At 50.6% G+C, this 22,898-nt stretch overlaps 1 long non-coding RNA gene across 5 annotated transcripts in view; it reads right to left on the bottom strand.

Annotated features, from left to right (window-relative positions):
• LOC141567529 (uncharacterized) overlaps positions 1–22,898 on the bottom strand; it is a 277,594-nt gene that overhangs the window by 98,358 nt on the left and 156,338 nt on the right. For all 5 annotated transcript variants that reach the window (XR_012490225.1, XR_012490229.1, XR_012490227.1 and 2 more), the window contains exon 2: positions 10,072–10,162. This is a non-coding gene — a long non-coding RNA (uncharacterized LOC141567529). The remainder of the gene's footprint in view (positions 1–10,071; positions 10,163–22,898) is intronic.

Here is a 22,898-nt window from a genome sequence, read left to right as displayed (position 1 = left end):
TCCACTAGCAATAACTGCTATTATCCTTGTGAAATGAAGGGGCAATTTGCCTTCAGGACCCAGGATCTGCTAAATATCACAATTCTGAGAAAAGGAAAAAATATTAATCCTTTCTTTTGGTTAAAAACATGAAGGTTTTCTGTATTAACTAATAAATTATTTAATGCTTGTTTGCTCCAGGCAAGAGGCTCTTTCTAATTGGAAAACAACGCGTGAAGTACTTGATGCTGAAGAATTTAAGATGATTCCTCGAGTCAAGACATGTTCTCTACTGAGCCACGTCTGCTGCCGTCTCTAACACTCTCTAAGGGACAGTACCCCTTCCAAACCATCCTAAAGAGATCCATGCTACATGTGAACCACTGAAAACAAGAACGTATCAATCGATCTTTTAATCAGTCTTGGTGAAGGGAAGGCTGAAAGGTTGAACCCCAGGACTTACCTGACCAGCCATCACCCAACCCAACCCACACACACCCAGGAAAGGGCACACAGTCTGTGACTCGCTCCACACAAACGTGGGCACTGGGGCTGCCTTCGGGGGGAGAGGAGGGTCTGGGTGTAGGATGTTCAAGCCCCTGGTTCGGAAACGAGCACAACCAAAAGGGAGTCGATCCACTTTTGCTTTGTGTGTGAGGCGCTGGGCATGGCCCCAAATTGGATTTCTATGAGGTACCAGCTACTTTAGGAGCGTCATCTAATTTAATCTTCCCAGAAATCCTAGGAAATGAGTCTAAATTTGTTCCTACTTTAAAATAGAAAGTGGAAACTCAGGGGGGTGAAAGGGCTTGACCAGGGTCACTCCGTGGGAGACCAGCCGCCTCGCGTCAGCCTGGGCCATCCACTCTGCTGGACTGCTCTGTCCAGGTCACCTGAGGTCCTGCTTTCTGGCCTTAACCCTACTGCGCTTCCGTTCGCATACCTGCCCCGTCCACATGCACGTGGCCGTGCCACGTCTGTCTGGACACCACTCCCTCCCTGTGGGGCTTTGTCAGGCAGGTCCCCGCTCCTTCACTGCCTCACTATGTTGCAGCTCTCACCCACTTCCCCAGCCCTGCATGGGCTCCATCTGTACTATGGAAACAGTTCTGGTCTCCTCTCTCCATGGCTGGTCCCACAGTCACTGGCCTGTCCCACCCTATGGCCAAGCAGAGCACAGGTTACCGCAGAGGGGAGACTTCCGACAGCCTGTCTTCCTTCACAGACCATCAGTTCTGGAGATCACGGTCTACACTGGATTTTAGTGTGGCCTCCTCAGTATAGCGTCACGTACACAGTAAGTACTGGAGAAATGTCTGATACATGGACAGGAAACCGGTGAGCTTCAGCCCCACGCGGCACCGAAGGCTCCTGACCCTCATCTGACGTGTTCACTGTGGTACCAGCCAAGCCCCGCACAGTTCTTAGCACATCACAGGTTCTTGCCACGTGTTTGTGGGATGAATGAATGAATGAGTGAAGGAATGAATGAGTCCAGCTGTGCTGGAAGGACATGAACAAGGCCCTGCAGCCCTGAGGTGAAGAACAGAGTCACGCCGGGCCCAGCCTTGGCCCTGCCTCTCGAGGTTTCCTGCTCTTCTTCCGTGAAACGGTGATGACGGTGATACCCACAGGCCCACACAGCAGTGTTCATTAAGCAGCTCAAGCTTCCCTCCATTTCCCAGGCTCCTCCGCAGTCTGCCTGGGCCATGTGACTGTTTCCAGACAATCGTGTGTGAGGGGAATTAAAACATACCCATTCTGACTTGAAACCGATGAAAGATGTCAGTTCTCCCCACTTTGTTTCCAACTACACAGATGGAAGAACCTAGAACCCACATGGAGAGTGGCAAGATGGGAACAGCCGGGGTCACCAAGTCCCTGTTGCAGAATGACCGAGGAAACTACAACAGATTAGAATTTGAATGAGGAGCAAATCTGACCTTTGTCAAACCGCTGAGATCTCAGGGCTCATTGGTTCCTCTGTATAACCTGTCCTGTTGTCACTAATAGAATCTCTCTTCTGGAATTGCGAGGATTAAAGCAGATAATGAATATCAACTCTTTAGTTCAATGTCTGGCGCGTAGCAAGTGCTCAATACATTACAGTTACCACTACTCCGAGTACTGTCATTGTTATTATTACGATTATTAGAACGACATTGTCATCATTGCCAATTACTGTGAAAATCACTGTTTTTCACTGGCTCTATCTCTCCCTTCCACCCCACCCCTCCACATATGCACATATATACGTGAGGATAAACAGCTGCAGTGGGCTGGGGCCATATCTGATGCACGGAACGGCTGACTTTGTCAGGGGAAGCTCACAGAAATCAGGAAGGAGAAAAGAGCTGGTTCTGCACATGGAACCTCCGGAGGACATGTCTCTGGAACCAGCCCTCAGTTCCCTCTACCCGCTCCTCTGCAAAAGCATGGAACTGGCTTTCTGGTAGCCTTAATGGATTTTAAGGAGTTCCGTGCTCTGGCTGTGTCCTCTGAGGCCTCTGTAAAATGAGAGCATTTTATAAAAAAACAGAAAAGAATGAATGAGAGGAGCTAGCTCAGCAAGAGGAGGAAAAAACCATAAGCCGTGGCTTCGCTATGGAGCCACGTCCAGGCGCCTCGAAGGCAGCGGTCTTTACAGACGATTTCTTAGAAGACCTATCCTTGCCTTCAAAACGTCTCCTCTAGAAGCAGCTCCGTGTTTATCTTGGTGCCTCGGGATAGAAGGCAGCACAAAGGCCACGTCACCAACAGGAGGGATTCTGAGCTCACGTTTATATGGTTCGGGCCAGCAAGGCAGCTGGCGACTCAGAGACGAATTATCCGCACACATGCTCCCCTTCCAAACACTGCATTTTTCATTACATCAGAATGTTAATAAACATCATCTATTATTAACGAAGGGCAGCACCTTTGATGCTAAGAATTTTATTATGAAAAGAGACATAGCTTTTTTTAAAAGCTTTGCTTTGGAATCTTTCTGTGGAAAATAAATACTAAGCCACATAACCCAGGGCCTCGGAGGAGATGAGGCAGCAATCCTTAAACAAATTGACTTTCTTTGCCTTTTCTTTTTGGCCCCTTGGGATGGATCTCTTGGGTGATGTTTGCCTAGACAGAATCAAAGGCCAGCTAAATGGGAGAATGGGTGGTGTAAGAAATATGTTGGCGGTGATTGCGAAGGGACCTGGTGAGATGGAGTCCGGGTTTGGTTTTTTTCCTGCTAGAAGACAAGCCCGACCCCCGGGGCTGCAAACTCCTTCCTGAAGACATGGCTGTACCTCCTGAATCTAGCACACGGTTGGCCCATCGCTGGTCAAGGATCCTGTGAATCAATGGGGGCGTTCCTGGGAAGCTGTCCTGGCGCTGGTCATATTTCCCCACAGGACTGATGCCTTCACTGGAAGTTCACGCCCATCAAGGGCCCCACATCCAATCGATCAGAGCTGTGACCAAACTGTCCTAAACACAACTGTGCAGGAGCTGCACACCTGTCTGGTCACCTGGTACAACACTCTTGTGCTCAGGTCCCAACGTGGGCATTCACTGTGCTGCTCATCTGGATTCTGCAAAGGGACCTATGTGTGATGGTGAGCACACGCAGCTATTCTGTGCTGTGAGTGCAGCCAACACGTCAGACCAGCCCACAATTAACAAACAGGAAGAGCCTATGTGTTGCTCTCTGCGATGGATAAAAGGTCTGAGGGCCACATTTAATGGCTGAAGTATCTAAAACATGCTTTGCAAGGAAGGGTGTTTAAGATTTACTTCCATGCCTCACCACCCGAGTCCCACTCATCAACCTTCCTTGCTTAATGACGTACTGTTCCCCTGACCAGTCTTGCACCCCACATCTACTCCCATCCAATCCATTCCCACATGGCAGCTGCCTTGATGGTTCAAGAGTGCTAATGTAGGGCCAGCCCAGTTGGTCAGGCGGTTAGAGCTCTGTGCTCCTAACACCAAAGGCTCAATTCCCACATGGGCCAGTGGGCTCTCAACCACAAGGTTGCTGGTTCAATTCCTCGAGTCCCGCAAGGGATAGTGGGCAGCGCCCCATGCAACTAAGATTGAACATGGCACCTTGAGCTGAGCTGCCACTGAGCTCCTGGATGGCTCAGTTGGTTGGAGTGTGTCCTCTCAACCACAAGGTTGCCGGTTTGATTCCCGCAAGGGATGGTGGGCTGTACCCCCTGCAACTAGCAACGGCAACTGGACCTGGAGCTGAGCTGCGCCCTCCACAACTAAGACTGAAAGGACAACAACTTGACTTGAAAAAAAAAATCCTGGAAGTACACACTGTTCCCCAATAAAGTCCTCTTTAAAAAAAAAAAAAAGCACTAATCTAAGGTTACTTGCGATGTGCTTAAAAACCTCCTAATTCCTGAACCAGCTCGCTAGAGTCTCATCCCTGTCAACAGTCTCTGAGCTCCTCACCCAGCCTTTGAGGTCCAGCCTGACATGAGCCTCAAGTGTCTGCTCCCTCATTTGGCAGCACGCTTCTCCTCTCCCTCCTCCAGGCTCAGAACAAGTGTGTCTTCCTCTTACTCCCGTCCTCAAACACACATTTGTCACTCTTACTTCTGCCTAAAACTCCCCTCCCACTTTTCTTGCCAATTCTTAGTCACCTTTGGATCCCCAGCCAAATACGAGGCCTTTTCTGATCCCCAGGACAAGTCACTGTGCCCTCACACAGTGGGAGGGCCTAGCAAGCTCTGGGGTCTCCTTTATATGGACACTCGTCCCATTCATGGAGGCCCCACCCTCATGACCTCATCACTTCCTCAAGGCCCACCTCCCAACCTCATCACACTGGGGCTTAGGATACCAACATACAAATTTGCATGGACACAGACATTCAGTCCACAGCAGGCAATAATACCACAGTAGGGTGACTGTGAGGATTGTACGAGAAAATGTGTGCAAGTCATTAGGAAAGTGCTAGCACACAGTAGGTACGCATCCAGTGGTAGCCTGCTGTTACCCATCAGTGTCAGCCCCGTCTTCCTGCTCTGGCACCCCACAACCAGGGCTGAATTCTTGGTCACGGGACGAATGCAGAATCCTGTGTAGACATGACACCCACAAGAAGAAGTATTCCTTTCTCTAAGGGAGGAAAATCTTTCCCAGAAGCTCAACCTCTCAAACTACCAGAGGGGAAAAGCCAGTTTGCTTTCTTCCAATCCATCACGAACCACTATTTTTATAAAATACAGTATCAACTGATTATTAGAGAAATGAAAGAAAAAATAAAGATATATTCACAATGCAAATCCCAATTATTTGCTACTATTATTATATTTGACAAGCATAAAATGACTCAATTAAATGGCTATAAAAGTTTCTAACAAATAGTTGCAACACTAAAAGTTGCAACAAATAGTGCAAGCCCTTGAAGCCACCCCACATTTTGTGTCATCTACCCAAAGAGTTGTCCCCTGAGTTCTCAGCAGCCAGGGCTGAGTCACACGACTGGGTGACACCAAGCTCCAGCCTCGCAAACCTCTGTTCCACGGCCGCATCTCATTCAGCATCATGCACAATGTCTACTGTGTGAAAACGCCTGGACACGCAGCCTGTGCTATGCCCCACGGGAGCGGCAAGCGACGTGCTATGGGAGAATGGACGCGGAATAGTACCCACTGGACGAGGGTACCAGAAACCTCGACTAGTACATGCAGCTCTGACGTGGTTAGTGGTGGAGGAGAGTGTTCCCGGCAGAGGAAACGAGCTGGAGCTGCGGGGAGGCAGAGATGTTTCACAGGAAAACCAAAAGGCCATTCAACCAAATATTACTCTTTAGATCAGAAAACAACGCCAGAAGTCATCCGCTCGCCATTTAGTCTGGGATTTGGGGTGAAAATGACCCCATACAGATGCCCACCTCCTACTCCCTGAACCAGCTCCCTAGCGTCTCAGTCTTGATCTTTCCACCAAGAACTGTTAGGAGGACGTCTGATGGAACGGGGACGGTTTCGGGGTGAGACAAAGCAGGTTGAACTTTTTTTCATTACTATTAAATTTTGGGGGTGACATTGGTTAGTAAAATTACACAGGTTTCAAGTGTACATTTCTATAATCCATCATCTGCATATTGCCTTGTGCTCTCTGAAAACATTTATCTGCAAATATATATGTACCCCGATGTCGGCTTCAGCATTGTTCTCGGTGGCAAGACATGGAAACAACCAGTGTCCTTCAATAGATGATTGGATAAAGAAGAGGTGTTATATACACACAACGGACTGTTACTCTGCCATAAGAAAAAATGAAACAGTGCCATTTGCAACAACATGGATGGCTCTCGAGAGTATTATGCTTAGCAAAATTGGTCAGCCCAGTTGAACTTTTAATTTTGTCACCTATTGCTGTGTGTCCTTGGATAAGTGGCTTAGCTTTTCTGAGCCCCAGACACCTCATCTCACAGTTGGTGATAAGACTGTGTACCTTCCAGGGTAGTTTAAAGAGTTAAATGGTTTTATGTATGCACATAAATATATGGCAGCTATTATTAGATATGCCTGGAGTTTTGCCACGCAGGAAAAGTCAGAGCCAAACACTTCAAACTCTCTGCGTTGCTGACGGCTGCCCCCGCGACCTCTGAATGCAGTGTACTTCAGTCAGTGAGTTTATCTGTTCCTTTAATAGAGTATGATGATACTGTATTTATTCTGCCCAGGCATGTTTCCTCTAGTATGTGCCAGGTACAGAGAAACGCAGTGCTGAGTAAAACCTGGTCACTGTCGCCTGGGCAGCTCCCAGTCCCAAGGACCGTGTCCGCAAAGGGTGACACACTGGACACCCTGCCCTGGGTGGAATAAGAGGGCATTTCAGGTGGTTTCCAGACACACACTCCCTGGTCAAACCACAGGTGTATGTGTGCCACTTAAAATGCAGCCATCAGACAGCTTTTAAAACCTCAGTGCACGTGAGCATCTACCTCTCTGTTACGATTTCATAAATGATAGTTCATACTAAGTAGCCACTGCTTCCCTTTACGTGAAGACTAATTTATTTTCCTTCTCTTTATGTATTAATTTGCCACAGAAGACGGCATTAGCTTTTTCTTGTCCTAAGCCTATTTTTTTTCAAATGAAAAATGCTCATAAGCAGACCGGAAGGGACGAGGGCTCTGTTTGTGGCCACATGGCACTGCAAACGGAAAGCTCACGGATTTCTCAGTGACACTCACATAGTTCCTTTCTCCCCAAAGTAAGGGAGTGAGAAAGCAGGCCTCCATGCATCCTTAGATGCCAACCCCTGCCGCACAATAAACCACATGCCACACAGGTGGGATTGTTCCATTACGACCTGTTGGGGGAACACCCCATCAGTTTTAAAGAGAATATCAGTTCCTTTATACTAAGAATAGTCACTCTATGTACTTACTGTCTCATCAAAGAATATTTTTAAGGACAAAAGAGTTTTCTGGCTTTCCTGAATCCTTGATCTGGGCAGAAGACATTTCAGTTAAAAATATTTTGATAAATGACAGGGGAAAATGAAACAGAATGAACCTAACATATCTGAACTTCGAAGCAAGGCCTGAAGAGCCCCCGGCTATGGTGGGATGGCCTCCTCCAGAGAAAGTACCCATCCAGCCCCTGGAGGTTTCCATGGGGTGAGGTCTGGACGCGGGTGAGGACTTGGGGCTCTGGTCCAGATGTAATGTGGAAACCCTGAAGTTACAAGCTCAAGCTCTGACCACACACAGCCCAGACTGTTCAGTCCAGGCTCCAGACCAGTGACTTTACTCGCGGGGTCTTGGTGTTCTTATGTTTTAAAATGGGGATGCCAACACCTTCCTGGTGAGGAAATGCGTGCAAGGAAGTGAGCTCACAGCCCCGCTCAGCTGTGCTGGCTGTTACCATGAGTGCCTTTTATGGCTGATGAAGCCCAGGAGATTCAGCAGAGCTCTGGATGCTGACTGCTTGCTGCAGTGATGGCTGTGGGGACTTCTGCAGTGGCAGGTGGCCAGAGAGTGAGTCACGCTCCGATGGAAATCCCTAAAACCATCTCTTTAAGTAGAAGAGAAAGATTCCATCACCTTGGTCCTGAGATGAGGCTGTGGAAGGTGAGGTGTCCTGTTTCACGCTTTCCCCTTAAATGACTTATATACTACGGTATCCACTGGAGATTAGTTCATTATTATTGTGGTTCTTTCTGCAAACCTCTGCTCTTTACTATCCAAAAAGGGACAGATGGACAAATTAAGCAAGGCTGTGTTATCAAAATCAATTCAGTACACTTTCCTCCACACCCACTCCGTGCCAACCTTCTCTAAGAGACTCAAGGAGACCGAGGTCCACTAGACTCTCAAATCCACAGCCTAGTGGGGAAGACAGATGCGTAAGCAGCCAACTCTTAACACCAGGCCCAGTGTGATAAGCTCTACAACTCAGTGACTGCAGATGAGGGGGACAAGTCGTATTCTCTGACGGAGGAGGCAGCAACTGAGCCAAACTTAAAAAGAGAAATAGAATTTTAATAGGTAGAGAGTGGGAAAAAGTGATACCAGCAGAAGGACCAGCACAGGCAGAGCCCAGAGATGGCTGTGTGGGGGAGGGGCGACACCAGTACCCTGTGAGCTACCAGGAGTTCATCTCAGAAAAGCAGTTGGTCTCCAGATGTGAAGGACCATCGTAGCAGGTGACAGGGGCTCAGAGACAATGCCTGGTATATCTAAGTGGAGGTCCCATGTGAAGGTATGTGATCCACCCTCTGTACCTCCTGCCATAAAGCCTCACCTGTTCAGGTTGTCTGTGTACCTTGGTCTGTCCCTGAAGGCCGTGGGCCCGAGACCAGGGACTGTGTGCTCCTTCTCCACGTGGGCACAGGACCGACCATTAAAGCAGGGCTGCAAGGCCTGGGAGAATGCACTCCACCCCCAGCCACGCGAAAGCAGCCTCGCCCGCTTGCCTCCCCCAGAGTCACCACAGCGCACACTGGTCTGCCTCAGCACTGACTCTGAACAACCCAACCACCGGCCCCTCTCCTCCAAGCTGACCAAGTCCCAAGCTCTTGTCTGGACTATTGCAGTAGCCTCCTACCCCAGAAAGCAGAGCATGAGGCAGCAGCTTGCACACATAAATACGTCATGGAATGTGGTCCAAGGGAACAAGAGTGTGGCCCGAGGAAGAAAAACACAGGACATGAGGGGGAGCGGACATGGGTCACAGATGTGGGCCACAGATGCTCAGTTCTGCTGGGACCACGTGAGGAGCTGTTTAGAATAGACCTCAAATCATTCCAACCAAAGGACAGAGCGACCTTTCAGCTGCAGGCCTCGGTCTGCCCTCCGACAAAGGCCATGAGGCTGTGAAGTCTCTCACCTCTCAGGTCCCACATGCAGGCATTCCGGGGGCTTCCTACAGACATTTCATAGTATCAGAGAAACAGTGAGGGGAAGGAAAAGATATACGTGACACAGGCAAGGCAGTGTGCCAGCTGTCTACACCTGTGACAGGTGAGCTGCTGCAGCAGCAGGTGGGGTAAAGGGTAGGTTGAGAGAACCGAGGGTAAGACACCTGGCGTAGTGTCCACTGTCCCTGCTAACTCGTCCCCTCACCCCCAGGATAAAGTCCAAATGGTCTGTCTGGCACGTAAGCGCCTGCTTCACGAGGCCCCGGTTACCGAGCAAGGGCTCGCTGCCAACGCGCATAGAAGCCAACACCACCGACTTCTGAGAAAAGAGGAGCTCTGTGAGTCGACTGGCAAGAAGACAGGAGGCCAGGCTCAGATCTGTCTTCCTGATCCAGGGTTCCGGGCCGGGCTCTATGGGGTGGCCATTAAGGGTTCTCAAGGGTCACTCCAAGGTTTAAACTTGGGTTCTGGGTCTTGCTAGAAACAGGATAGAGCGGGCTGTGCGATTACAAGTCTCCCCTTTTTGTTATTCATTCCTCAATCTTGGGGAACAGGGGTAACGACCACTCTAGTGACGTCCTATTGATAAGGGAACAAAGGCAGACGCGTATAAGAAAGCATAAGAAAGTAGAACATTCCACAAGATCACAACCAGGAAAGTTAAAACACATGGTTTAAAGCAAAACAGTAGCAACTATAAGAAGAAGTTAGGTTTATACAGACCTGGCTGCACTCTTGGGCGGAAGCAGCCAACTTCCAAAATGTCGGCGTCTTCTCTTCCCGGCCAGGAGGAGTCTCGGCTGTCCTGTTTCTCCTGAAAAGTAATTTAAGATCAGTCAAGGGTTGAGAAGTATAATTAGGGGCTGAGAAGTCAGTAGTGGGTTCCAGGCCCACTGGGCTTAGGTCAGTGACACCACCTGTGTCACCAGGAACCACTGGCATTTCCCTACGACATTCTGTGCTTTCGTCAAATCCTCTCCTTGACCAAAGCGTGCTTCTCCTCTGCAGCTGGAAATCTAGCCAGACTTTGATTTATTTCAAGACGTACCTTCTTGGACAAAGACATAAACAGTCACACCTTGTGGACTCCATCAGCATTTTCATCGTTGCCAAAGGCCAAACAGAGGTAGGAATTTGGTTTTATCCATGTTTTCATCCCCAATCTTAATAGCACTAGAGAACGCTAGATGTTCAGTGAATGTCTCTGACCCTCTGACACCAAGTGGGGGTCCCACAGTTCATTCACTTCCGACACTACCTGGAGTGAGCGTCAGGCTGCACAAGCTAAAAGCTCGGCCCCACAGGCTGCCGCCCGTCCAGCAGCCCGTCACACTTCTGTTTGACTGGCTATAAATAGGGGGCTCCCACAACCCCCTTTCCAGGTTCAATAAATTACTAGAATGACGCATGACTCACAGAACAAGAAAACACATTACCTACACTTACTGATTTGTTATAAAGGATACGACTCAGGAACGGCCTAATAGAAGACATGACTAAGGTAAGGAAAGGGGAGGCTGGGGTGGGCAGGCTTCTGTCCTCTCTCCAGCGTGCGACCCTCCTGGCACCCCGACGTGTTCACCAACCTGGAGGCTCTCTAAACTCTGCCCTTTAGGGATTTTCAGGGAGACTTCATTACACAAGCACCACCACTGAAATCACTGACTACTGGTGTTGGTCGCACTGCAGCACCTCTCCCCTCTGGTAGGTCAGGGGTGGGGCTGAAAGTGCCAACCCTGTAAGCAAGGTGTGCTCTTTCGGAGACCAGCCTACCCTGAGGCTAGCTGGGACTGTCCAAGCGTCACCTTATCAGCCTGAGCTCTGATCTGGCTGAAAGGGGCTTGTTGCGAGTGAGGGGCAAAGGGCTCTCCTATGACATAGCAGATTCCAAGTTCTGTGCCGGGAAGCAGGAAAGACCACAAATGCCTATCAGTAATGAGCAAAGGAATGAGGGAAGGAAGGAAGACAGGAAGGGAGGGAGGAAAGAAGGAATTACTTCTGCCAATAACGGCGTTTCTGTCTGCAGCGTTATTTAACGTAATAGCAGTACCCAGCTCCCAGCATCTTTCAGACTGAAAACGTTTGGCCAACATTGGCTTAGACGCTCCATCCAAAAATGCCTTTTCATCAGCTGAGTAAGTCTTGTGACTCCCAAGCAAACCTGTGCAAAAACAGACCTAACTGATTGTTCCAGCCCACGGCCCAAGCAGGAGTGCTCCGGGGCAGAGCCGGCAGGGCGAGGGGTTCAGGGCTGGATCTTCTGGCTGCCGACTGGAGAAGCACCGGCTGCCCCTGAAATGCCCACGAGGTCCAGATGGGGATGAGGCTGGCAGAGACGGGGGCACCCCAGCTCCCTACAGGGGGCGCCAGAGGCCCCCTCCCATCAGCCTCTGCCTCCAGGTAAGGAGGCAGGGACACCTGGTTTAGGCACCAGGCTGCTTCCTCTGGCTACAGACCCGTCCTGTCCTGAGCAGCTGCAAAGAATGTCAGACAATAAACGAAACACTCTGTCTGTGTGTCCCAAGTGCCAACTTCTTAACCAGTTCAAGTCGGAGCCACTGTGACTCCAGCACCGCTACTCATCTTTCCAGAGTGGCAGCAACGAAGCCTCACCTGGAAGGCAGGACGGACAGCGCGGCAGGACCGTGATGCAGATGCACCCATGCAAACCCTCAGTGGCAACCCCCCCACCCCACCCCCACCCCGGAACGGGAGGGAGTCAAGCAGCAGCTGCCCAGTCTGGTCCACTTATTCTCAAAGCACTTCTATGGCGCGACAGCCCGGTGGGTGGTGTTTACATCTGCACCTGGGCCGTGGGCAGCAGCACAGGTAACAGAGGGGGAGTGTGTGCTCCCCTCCCTTGCTTCTGAAAGTGAGTCCATACATACGGGGAAATAGCATGGCCACAGGGGACAACGCAAATCTGCTCTCATTTATACAAGAAATAAGCCACTTACAAACACTGATGCTCTATTACTAACACATTTCCTCAGAGCTGTTCACAAGGGCATTTACTTATCAAGACAGGAAACTGAGAAGCAGGACCTTCCAACTGGGGGTCGCCTAAGTTCCCACCTTCCTGCCTCTGGCCTGTGTCTGGAGGCTGCTCCTCACAAACACACCCTAAGATAAGGATTTGAGTACAAGCAGGAAACGGACAGCCCAGGACACATTCACAGGTGAGCGGGGATGGGGCAGGGAGGGAGGGCAGCTGATGCAAAAGCCATTCGTAAGCAGGTACTGCACAGGGCTGCTGGGGCTCAGGCCTTCGAGGGGCCTTTGGGAGACGGTATAAAACAAGCTCGCAAGCTGTTGCTCCTGAGGGACCAGGGGTATTTATGCACAAACACCCCGTCAGGATGGCGTCAACACCCTGGAACTTCCTACTTGCTGTGCACGGGAGCCAAGAAGCCTCCAGGCCTGGGCGACGTCAGGGACACACACTAGAAGTGGAGGCAGCGAGGGGATTCACGGGGCACCAACAACATCAGCCGTCCTGGTTTCCGCTGTGCTGTGGCCGCCACTCCCATCGGTGTCCACACCCCCCGGGTCAGGAGCTGCCATTGTGTGTCCGCTTTTCTGCTCTACCCCTCAGAAGATCCAGTTCAAAGCAGATCTCAGCAAAAGAAACCGAAACAGTGGCACGAGGGAATTGCTAACCAAGAAAAATCAGAGAAGATTTCCTTGGGTGATAAAGCAGGACCGAAACCCAGCGAGTAACAGTGGAAGTGAAGAAGACGGGAGAGGGCCCCCAGGACGTGGCAGGCTACCTGCCTTGGTGGGGAAGCAGCTGTCCTGGACTCGTCTGCTGCCGTGGGAACCAGCCGGCGCTCCGAGGCAGACCACAGCGGCAAAGATCCTTCCTCACCCCCAAAGAGCAGAGGGGCTCCTCCATGGTGGAGAGCACGGACAGGGTGTGGCGGGGCTGGGTCTGCGAGCCTCCTCACCTGGGCCTCTTTCCTCGGTAAGAGCCTGCAGATGGCTCTGATGCCCCGAGCACAGCTGATGGGTCCTTGAGACTCCCTGCAAGGAGCTTGTGTGTTTGCACACAGCACCTGTCTGCTTGCTGGCAGACCACGCCTGCTCCTTGGGGATGGGGAGTCCACCCCCAAATGTGCTGCTTGTGCTTTTGGCTCCTGCCTTGCGTGGAGGAGCCTTCTGCAAAGGCTTTGTCTGAGCAATTCATCACCAGCTTGTGGGAAGGTGTAAGTTTGCTGACAAAAGGACACAGTCAAAGCGTATTATGAATAAATAGCTTTGCATGGACTCCCTGACAGCAGGCAGCTTTCTGCAGACACGCACCAGGGCTGTGTGGGGACGCTGCGTGGTGGCCCGTCCTCCTGCTGGGACCGTTACTGTAGCTCCTTAATGGCCTAATACTGATACTCCTAAACGACTGATCCTGTGGTGCCTGTTTCCCAAAGTCCTGACATTTAAGCCCATTTCTCCCCATCTATTATCCCCTTATTAACAATAAAGATGGTTCCTAATCTTCCTCACACGTTCCCTCTGGAGTGTTTCATTTCTACCCACCATCATTCACCTACACACGTCCTCCTTGTTCCTCAAAATCCAGCTCTTGTTCCGTCTCCTTCTACCTCAGTGCAGGCTGGGGAGATGGGGAAGGAGAGAGAGAAAGGGGTGTGTGTGTGTTTATATCAGGGGTCTGAAAATGCCATTTGGCCCACCGACTGTCATTGTAAATAGCGTCATTAGAACACAGATACACCCATCGCTGACCGAGGCCTACAGCTGCCGTCTCACTGCAAAGGGAGAACTGAATGGTTGTGACAGTGCTGTCTGCAAACGCTGAAGTGTTTACGGTCTGGTTCTTCACGAAGTGGCCGACCCCGGTGGATACGCTTCCTAACTTGTTCTGCAAACCTAAGCAGGTGAACAGGATTTCTGAGACGTGGCCATTTAACGGGGCCCCCAGTGCCCCACTCCTTCCCCGCTCTGCTCTGGGCCCAGGAGGCCTGCCTGCCCGGCTTCCTTGATTCAGCTCAGGCTTGATGCCAGGAGGGCGAGGAGCTCAGCGTGTTCTCTTCTCCCCCAGTCCCTACAGGTGCTTCTTCCCAAGCAAACTGCCTGCTTCTGCGGGGTCCAGCCTACGACACGTGTACTGTCCTCCTGGGGACGAGGACGGCAGAGAAGACCCTGCTTCCCAGGTAAATCGCAATGACGGTCAGAGGGGAGCCTGCGGACTCACCCAGCCACCAGCACCTCCCGACCCCTGGGCGCCCAATTCTGAGCTTGACGTCAGGAGACCCAGAGAGGAATAAAACTTCCTTCCTTTGGGGGTCATCGCACCTGACATGTAACTAACTACACGTCACTGACTGGTGGCTAGTGCGAATCTCAGCCCATAAACCAGGTATGCAAGAAACGGCCCATTTGTCCTTAGTTTTTAAGGTACATTCCTCCAGCCTCAGTCATTCTCAGAACTGCCCACGCTTTACACCGCCCCCCACCCCACCCAAGTGGCACAACATCCTGGTTAAGACACGGACCATCACGCCAGATGACCTGACTTCCAGTGTCAGCTCTTTCTCAGATGACCTTGGTTTCCCTGCCTGTGGAATGAGGGTATAATTGTACCAGCCTCACAGGGGAGCTGAGGACTGAATGAGACAATATGTGCAAAGTACTTAGAACGGTGCCTGGAACTCAGAGCCGCTATGGAAGTGCTCACCCCTCCACTCTGACCTTCTGCAGCCACACGGGAGGCTTAGGAAGCTCGGGAAGTTACCGTGACGAGCTACCGATTCTGGAGTCACAAACTTTCCCCACTCCCCGCTACTCGAGTCTTGGATCGTCCTTCCCACTCCGCTTTCCTCAGTGACACCTTTCTCCAGTTTCCCCGGAGGGACGTGGCAGAAATCAAAGGACTGTGCTTTTTCCTACCCTTCCATTCTTCTTCAAGGCAAGAAAGAGGAACCTGCTGGATGCTTGAATGAGGCTGGCAACTGGCAGAAAAGATCTGTGGCTGTTTCCCAGGGGACTGGCTGCCACACATCAGTCATTCATGGAGCGCGTGTTAATGACTTAGTATGGCCGTCCCAGGGCGACAACAACACAAAGGACACCCAGGACGACAACAACTCAAAGGACAGTGCTACTTAGCGCTGGGTTTCCTTTTAGAACTTGTCAGGGGTCTGGTATTTGAAGGTGAATATGCGCACAAATCAGCCCTAGGAGACCCACGCCCTTTGTCACAAACTTCATTCAGTTCCGTAGACCATGGAAGTGGCCTGGAAATCAAACACCTCAGCTGACTCCGTCCTAGGTGCTTCTCGGCCCCACCTTTAGGGAAAGTCACTTGGCCTTCTACGTCCCCTGGGACGATACACAAGGAGGGGGAAAGCCAGGAATAGTCCTTCCTCTGGCGGCTGGGGAGGACCCCGGCAAGAACACAGCACAGCCAACACCCCAGCTGCATCCCCTCCATCTTGAACTTGCTCCCTAAGGAGCTGGGCTAACCTGAGGCGGCCCTGAGGTCCTGGCTAAAGCTCCACGGCCCACGGTCCTGCTCAGGCCAGGGCACCTCCGCCTCCCTCCGCCTCCTGGGAGGTGGCCTGTGGGCCTCGGGAGTCTCGTCTTATGATTCTCAGTTGTAAGCCTGGGCTGAACACTCAAGATTCAGAATGTTTTCCTCTGGTAAAAATATATGTTCCTTACCCAAAAGGAAATTCTGAAGATAGGAAAAGTCATCAGAAAAAATGAAGGCAAACGTGTGAATGAATTTTCTGAAAAATCATTTGCGTGGCTCACTATTGGGTAATATCCTTTTCAGTGGTCGTAAAGAAGAAAGAAGAATGGGTGATGGGGGGAAGAATGGGAAGGGAGGGATGAAAAAGGAGGTGCAGAGGACAGGACAGGAAGAGATGTATGCGTGCAGTCATTGGAGGCTGGTGCCCACCTGCCAACACGGAGCCTGAGTTCTCTGAGGCTCTAAGATCTTGCTTAGGGAACCAGGAGACCTCAGGCTTTTGTCTCCAGTCAGAGCTCAATGTGCTGCAGTAATGGTCCCCAGTGACTGCAAAACGTGGGCCCTGCTGACCCGGGAGCAGAGGACCAACGGGGTGAATCTGAGCAGCCCGAGCTGGCAGAGGCTGCCCGCTGAAGCCCCTCGTGAGCAGCCCTCTCACCCACCGATGCGAGGAGGGTTAGCAGTCTCCCCAACTCTGCCAGGCTCTGATCACTGAGTCTTTCCTTGAGCAAATGCCCAGCTCACCAGCACATCCAGCAAAGGATTCCTGTCCCTAAGGCCTGGCTTCTCTCTCCATTTTTATTGATTTCAAAATAAGGCAAAGCAACGTGCCCTCACATGGAAAAGTAAACAGATCAACAAGGCTGCCCTCCCGCCGGGCACTGCATGTCAAAGGATGGCTTTGTGTGGGTACAGAGCTGGGAGGAGGAGAATCAAAGGGGACATGAAAACATTCTCCTCTCAAGGACGTCAAGTCACGTTGGGGGCCTTGTCTTCTCTAAGAACACTGGTCCCAATTTGATGAGCATCTGGAACAGGACTGGGGCCCAGGGAAAAGGTGGGTTAAAAATATTGCTTGTGGTACCCGAGAAAGGAAGTCTTCATGCTCGGCAGCACCTGGGATTTGGAGTTCAGCAGGCAGCACCTTGGTCCCGGTACATCCCTCTCACTCTCAGAACACACGACCCACCAGTCACATCGATCCTCCCATTAAACCCTGGACACGTCCCTCTGATTCCTCGGGCCTCACTCCATCCCTACCAAACAGCCCTCTTCTCTACCTTCTTTTCTCTCTTAGGGCTTTGGGTGGATGAGCTATTGCTTTGTAAGCACTTTGTAAACTAGAAATCACTACACGTGAGAAGCTCGCTGTTTTAACATGTACGATGGCTCCAGCATCAGGCCTGTGAGCCACATTCGTGGCCCCAAGAAGAAAAGCAGCCGCCTTGTAACACAGCAGAAGCATTCCGTCAGCTTGTGTGTAACCCCCAAAACTGAACAACAGGAGTATGTTCAAGAAAGAATAATGACCCCATTTTGTGGATCCCAATACCTGTGATGTTGTGGTTTTAAAGGTCCTTCTGATTTCTACCTGGGCTTGAACACATGCTATATTGCAGGCCGCCCTAGGGCAGTGCTGCTTACCTTTCTGGAAACGATCTTAGTGAAGACACTGCTAGTTGCTGTGACAAATAAAGGCCAAGGCAGATCCAAGATGGCAGCGTAGGAAGACACTGAGCTCGCCCCTCCCAAGAGCGCACCGAATGCACATCTATATTTAGAGCAATTACTCCTAAGAGACAACTGAGAGTCAACTGAACAGCTTCTGCAGAAGCGGAGACGGGAGGGGAGGGGAGGGGAGGGGAGGGGAGGGGAGGGGAGGGGAGGGGAAGAGAAGAGAGAGACCGCATAGAGAAGGTTGGGGCGTGTAGGAAGCCTGATTAGATTGTTGGGCTTGGTCCCTGTTATCTCCTTGCAGGGGTTATTCTCTGATGTAGAACAGAAGGCACGATGCTGCCCACACGAGCCTATGCCCTGATTAAGCAGGTGTCTACACCAGACACAATTTCAGCACAGCTCCGATGGACTCTGACTCACTCTGTCCTACCAGGGCTGCAGGAGTTGGAAGAAGAGTGGTCCATTTGGACCAGAGACTTCCAGGCCTCCTGGAGGAGATGGGCCGGAACTCACGGCATCCCTGATCTGAGGGCTGGCTTCCAGGACACGTCCCGGCCCTGGAGATAAAGTGGAGTGAGTGTGAGGACGCAGAGGATATGTCTGCAGTGGGACATCAACCAGGACGCCCCTTCATTTACCGTTGGGTCTAGAAAAGGAATGAAGGGGCACAGAGGCTGGACAGGAGCCTCGAAAGCAGCCAAGGATGTGGACAAGTGGGTGGGGTGGGGGGGTACAGTTCAAATGCAAGACGTTCACCAGAGAGAGGAGATTCTGTAAGCAAATGTTAATCGAGCACAATTTGAAAGAGAGTGTGTAGAGTGTGCCTCCAACATTCCTTTCAGATCCATGCACTTGAGCCGTTTCACCTGTGACGAGAGCGTAGCTGGACTCTGTGGATAGTTTTCAAATTGAGATCTCCCCTCTCCAACACACAAGAAAGACGAGCCGCCTGTTTTTATAACATAATGAAGACTTAACTCTCAATAACAAAGAGAAATGGACACGTGAGTGAGCTCTGCTCTAGGCCCAGACTCCGGCCCCACTCCCTCTAACCCATCTTTTTGGGTTTTTTAAATTAACATTTTTTTACTTTTTCAATTACAGTTGACATGCAATATTATTATTGCTTACAGGTGTGTGGCACAGTGGTTGGACATTGATATACCTTACAAAGTGATCCCCCCATAAGTCTTGCACCCACCTGACACTATGATTAGTTTATTACAGTATTATCGACTGTATTCCCTGTACTGTACTTTACATCCTCTGACCATTTCGTAACTACCAATTTGTACTTCTTAATCCCTTCCCGTTTTTCACCCTGCCCCCCATCTCCTCTTTTACCTGACAAATACCATATGGTTTCACTTACATGTGGAATCTAAAAAATAAATGAACAAGCAAGACAGAAGCAAACTCACAGACGCAGAAAACAAACTGATGCTGGAGTTTTGTTTGAATCATGTGCACACCTCCTTAGCATCCTTCAAAGCGGATCCACGGACACTGAAGCTTCCGTAAGCCTGAAGCGGGGCCCTATCTGAATGGGAAGCAGGAAGACGTGGTAGCTGCTTATGCCGTTCTACATGCCTTAGCACTCCAAACTTGGATATGCTTTCTCCATCCCAGCCTAAACAGGGGACACCCATATTACGGGTGAAAAACCACCATGGCTCTCGGTAGCCGTTGTTACCCATGAGAGTTACAGCAAGCTTCTGGCAGATTTGGCTTAGGAGGAGAAAACACTCTGAGAGTAACGGCTCCATCCTCATTCTGAAGCCTGGCGCATAATGCCCTGCTCTGATAGTTCCCAGAGGGTGGGATGAAAAATGGTACGGAGACGTTAACAGACCCAGCATCCCATCCCACTGAATTACAGAGCAAAAATATTTCTGGCTTTTAAGGTTGATTTGATCCTTTTTATGACACAAGGAGAGGGTTTCAGTTTGAGCAAGCATGTCTTTAGCAGTATTTTAGGAAACACAGGCTCAGGGCTGTACCCAACCACCCCGAAACCTCGGTGGCTTTACACAGTACAAAGCTGCTCGTCACTCGGTGAAGGTGTGTACTGGGCAGCCTTCCTCCTGCATGGGGACTCCAGCAGCCAGGTCCCTCCACCCTGCAGCTCTGCTGTCATCCAGGGTCTCAGAGATTTTTGCTGACTGCTCTGCTGTCAAAAAGAGTGGCTGTGAAGGAGTGCATGGATGGTTGTGATGAGCCAGGCTGTCCCATTCCACTGCGTGAAACTCGGTCACATGACCGCAGCCTGCTGCAAGGGAGGACGGGAAATGCTGCCAAGGTACGTTCCCAGAAAGAAGGCCATGGACAGTCTCAGAGTGGAGCTTGTCTCAAAGGCGAGCTCTCAGACCTCAGGCCTCTCTGAGCAGCATTATTTTAGCCAGAATTTGATAACATCGGTTTGTTTCCATCCTATTTATTTTATGTTATCTTCTATTTTGGGCAATTGAAACTGGTTTTCCATCTATGGCAATACTATAAAATGTCCTTTCAAAGTGAATTTAAGTTAAAAAAGTGAATCTGTTTCAGGAAAAAAAGTATTAAATAGATAAAAATGCAAGTAGAACGTGGAAATGGCAGAATCCGCTATGGGAACATGTCAATAGACACGGACCGTTTGATCGACCTTTGATGTTTCCAGTTTTATTTTCAAGGACTCTGCTCCCACCCCCAGCGTTTCACACCAGGTCCAGGAACTCCAACCATCCTCCCCTTGACCACTGGCTTTCCGTGAACGAAGACACAAGTTTTCTGCCACCAAAATTAAAAACAGGGATTTTTTTGCAAGTGTCGGGGCAAAACACTAAGTTAATCAAATGTTCTCAGCTTTTAATTTTACTCCTATAGGTTAAAAGAAAAAAGGAAAAACTTTGGCACGTGGATGCTGGACCTAGTGTGCGACTTGGACAGTATTACATATTTATTTGAGATTAAATTTGAATATATCCCAAGTTCACGGTATTCCACAAAGAACAGTAAGCTGCCCAGGTGGGCCGTATTCTGACAAGCTGCAGAACGGTGCCACATGGCTTCTGGGATCCGTCCACACTTGTCCCTGCCCCCAGGCCTCTCAGACTCGCCCATGTCCAGTCTCCCCTCCCGACAGTCACTCCCACCCACCTCGCCCCACACCCCCTCATACCCGGCTGGACATGGGTGTATCTTCCTCCCTCTTCTCCCCACCCCTGCAGCCCATGTGAACTTCCTAAAATCCAAATGGCATCACATTATTTGCTGCTTGAAACTCTTCAATGTGGCTCCATGCGTCCGAGGGGTACACATGAGGCTCCCGATCTTGTTCCACAGCCCGTGGAGTTTCACCCTGCCGACGTGACCAGCCTCGCGTCCCCTCAGCTCTGCGCTCGCCACACCTCTCCCCAGCAGCCTGGCCTCCCCTCTCCACGACTCGCTGCCGAGATTCTCCGTCTACTAGGAATATCATTTCTTTCCTCCCCTGCTGCCAAAGAGCCCACTGTCATCTGACTCGTGTCAACAACAGGTCGCTGCCACCAACCCCATGCCCACAGGAGCCCCCAGGCCATCTCACAACATGTAGCACCTCTTGTTTTAGAAACCACTCCCTCCCCTCTCCAACCAGGGGTTTCAGCAGCTCCCAAACATGTACTGTGCTGCACCCCATCTCTGGCCAATCCAAACCAAGTCAATTACCTGAGACTTAATTTTAAAAGGCTTCCTGGACTGAGCTCCTCTGGGGCAGAGATGACCCTTTCCTTGTCTGTCTTCAGCGCCCAGCTGAGTGCCTGGCAGACTGAGGCGAGAACTTGTAGAAATGGGGAGAGGCCTGAGTGAGCCCCACTGTTCACCAGAAATTCCGTTTGCCTCTAGCTGTTTCCTGGCAAGAAACATGCTGTGCATCCTCTGTGTCTGTCACATGCAGACAAGCCACGTAACAGCACAGGCGGAGGCCAGGACAAAGAGGTTGGAGGCTCCCTGTCACTGGACGTATGACATGAAATGCTTAGGAGAGGTGGCTCGATTAGCATTTTTACCAAATCCAAGCTACTATGAAGTGAAAGAGCAATTCACTGTATTAAAATAAAAATCTGCTAGGTTCAACTTTTGAATATTTTAAACTTTCCCTTGAGCTTAGCTCCCCAATGAGACATTAAGTTTCCTGAGGCATAAACTGCCTTTATTTTAATGTCTGCTTCACAGAATACAAGGCATAGAGTTGGTGATTTATCAGTAGAATCAGATAGAACGGGTGAGTGAAGGATGCATGAATGCAACAGCTCAAGCTATAATATTCCAGAATTAAAAAGAACTTCATAGCCAAATGCAGACCTTTGCCACTTTTGGATGTTGCTGATCTAGGAAACCTTGTCCCCAAACCCAGCTCCACGGCCCACGACAGCCCAGAGCTGCGTGAGGGGCTGTCACTCTTCCCCGGGCGCTTCTCAGCCTCCCAGACACGTGAGCTATCTCTGTTGGCCCTAGTTCCAGGCTCTCCACTGGTCTCGACAAGAAACACCCACTCCCAGTGTGTGTGGTTTTTGTAGATGTTACCAAGATTTATGGGGAAAGTTCAGAACACAGAGCACGTCACACTCACCCTCTCAGGGCCACTTTCTCTCCCTTTCTCTCTGTCTGTCCCTGCTCCCTCTCCAGGAAAACAAATTCTTCCCCTGGAGGCATGAAAAAATAATTCTGTCCACATGCAGGCCCTTGCGGTCCCATCTGCTCTGCGCCCTCAGAAGCTTACCAAAGTACGCCTTCCAAACCACACCCAGCGGCCTCCCCAGGAACAATAATGGTGAGGGACACTTTCCTCATTACATGGTCTGTAGTTATTCTAAAATTCCAATAGGAATTGAAAGTTTTCCAATAACATCACCCGGCTTTTCACAGCCTGAACAAAAATACTTGTGATGGAGAGAACAACAGAGTTCAAAGCAGCAACTAGTAATATTTTTGACATTGATCGCAATTAAAGCCAAACTCTATGAGAAGAGTTACGGAACACAAATTAATGTGGGGTGGGGGCCGGAGCTTTTCTCACATGCAGAGCCCTGGCGTGCACTGCTGGGTCCCCTCAGACAGGAGGAACCCATCCCCACAGAGGTGGGGTGATGGATGCATCCTGTCCGTGCACACGGCCTGTTTGTAACGCCACCACGAGCATGGGAAGGCCTGCCGTGCTCCCACTGGAGTCCCCATCTGTCCGCAGGGAATCGAAACAGGCCGCCCTGGTGAGGCTGGCCTGAACCCAGTGATGGCAGAGGCGCTCAGACCGATTTTTACTCATAATAAATAAATCGGATTTCCCCCAGGGAGCAGCCACGAAAGCGTGTGTGGCCAGCTTGGAAGTGATACTGCTGTCTGCCCAGCATCCGTGGGTACCCCC

The sequence above is a fragment of the Rhinolophus sinicus genome, linkage group LG11 (assembly GCF_036562045.2).
Source record: "Rhinolophus sinicus isolate RSC01 linkage group LG11, ASM3656204v1, whole genome shotgun sequence".
Classification (NCBI taxonomy): Eukaryota; Metazoa; Chordata; class Mammalia; order Chiroptera; family Rhinolophidae; genus Rhinolophus; species Rhinolophus sinicus.
The sequence above is the reverse complement of the archived record's forward strand: the minus strand, read 5'-3'. Positions and strand labels throughout refer to the sequence as shown.